The sequence below is a fragment of the Juglans regia genome, unplaced genomic scaffold (assembly GCF_001411555.2).
Source record: "Juglans regia cultivar Chandler unplaced genomic scaffold, Walnut 2.0 Scaffold_877, whole genome shotgun sequence".
Classification (NCBI taxonomy): Eukaryota; Viridiplantae; Streptophyta; class Magnoliopsida; order Fagales; family Juglandaceae; genus Juglans; species Juglans regia.
The window spans coordinates 1-1,388 of record NW_023363742.1 but is presented as its reverse complement, the minus strand read 5'-3'; the positions used below and the strand labels follow the sequence as shown (position 1 = coordinate 1,388).

Genomic DNA, 1,388 nt, shown 5'->3' with positions numbered 1-1,388 from the left:
AGCACTAATGCACCGGATCCCATCAGAAGTCCGCATTCAAGCTTGCTTGGGCGAGAGTAGTACTAGGATGGGTGACCTCCTGGGAAGTCCTCATGTTGCACCCCTCGTTTTTGTTTTTTCCGCCTTACGAGGCGAATTTACAAGAAGGACAACTTGGGAGTGGATTTTTAGGAAAATCACGCCCTGCCCAGCGCGTAGCCAAGGGCTTCGATCAGATCGCTGGTTCGCATTGGGATCGGAAATACGCTTGTAGGTCGCCTAGGATTATATGAATTTTAAATAATTGGTTTGATGGTTGCGATCATACCAGCACTAATGCAGCGGATCCCATCAGAACTCCGCAGCTAAGCGTGCTTGGGCGAGAGTAGTACTAGGATGGGTGACCTCCTGGGAAGTCCTCGTGTTGCACCCCTCGTTTTTGTTTTCGCCGCCTTGCGAGATAAATTGACAAGAAGGACCACTCGGGGGTGGATTTTTGAGAAAATCTCGCCCTGCCCATCGCGTAGCAATGGGTTTGGATCAGTTCTCCGTTTGGATTGGGATCGGAAGGACGCTAGTATGTCGCTCAAGGATTATATGAATTTTAAGTAATTAGTTTGATGAGTGCGATCATACCAGCACTAATGCACCGGATCCCATCAGAACTCCGCAGTTAAGCGTGCTTGGGCGAGAGTAGTACTAGGATGGGTGACCTCCTGGGAAGTCCTCGTGTTGCACCCCTCGTTTTTGTTTTTTCCGCCTTGCGAGAGGAATTGACAATAACGACCACTCGGGAGTGGATTTTTAGGAAAATCGCGCCCTGCCCATCGCGTAGCTATGGGTTTCGATCAGATCGCCGGTTCGCATTTGGATCGGAAAAACGCTAGTACGTCGCACTAGGATTATATGAACTTTAAATAATTAGTTTGACGGATGCGATCATACCAGCACTAATGCACCGGATCCCATTTCAACTCCGCATTTAAGCGTGCTTGGGCGAGAGTAGTACTAGGATGGGTCACCTCCTGGGAAGTCCTCGTGTTGCACCCCTCGTTTTTGTTTTTTCCGCCTTGCGAGAGGAATTGACAATAAGGACGACTCGGGAGTGGATTTTTAGGAAAATCACGCCCTTCCCATCGTGTAGCCAAGGGTTTCGATCAGATCGCCGGTTCGCATTGGGATCGGAAATAAGCTAGTAGGTCACCCTAGGATGATATGAATTTGTAATAATTAGTTTGATGTGTGCAATCATACCAGCCCTAATGCACCGGATCCCATCAGAACTCTGCATTCAAGCTTGCTTGGGCGAGAGTAGTACTAGGATGGGTGAGCTCCTGGGAAGTCCTCGTGTTGCACCCCTCGTTTTTGTTTTCTCCGCCTTGCGAGAGGAATTGACAATAAGGACCACT

General features: G+C 49.0%; 4 non-coding genes and 1 pseudogene across 4 annotated transcripts; all 5 read left to right on the top strand.

Moving 5' to 3' along the window:
* LOC118347453 lies at nucleotides 1-104 on the top strand (annotated as a pseudogene; the record flags this gene model as incomplete).
* Nucleotides 105-293: 189 nt separating this feature from the next.
* On the top strand, nucleotides 294-412 carry LOC118347450. The gene has a single exon (XR_004800660.1). It is a non-coding gene; the product is annotated as a 5S ribosomal RNA (ribosomal RNA).
* Nucleotides 413-601: 189 nt separating this feature from the next.
* Nucleotides 602-720, top strand: LOC118347449. Its single transcript, XR_004800659.1, has one exon. It is a non-coding gene; the product is annotated as a 5S ribosomal RNA (ribosomal RNA).
* Nucleotides 721-910: 190 nt separating this feature from the next.
* On the top strand, nucleotides 911-1,029 carry LOC118347451. Its single transcript, XR_004800661.1, has one exon. It is a non-coding gene; the product is annotated as a 5S ribosomal RNA (ribosomal RNA).
* A 190-nt stretch (nucleotides 1,030-1,219) lies between these two features.
* Nucleotides 1,220-1,338, top strand: LOC118347452. Its single transcript, XR_004800662.1, has one exon. It is a non-coding gene; the product is annotated as a 5S ribosomal RNA (ribosomal RNA).
* The last annotated feature ends 50 nt before the right edge of the window (nucleotides 1,339-1,388 follow it).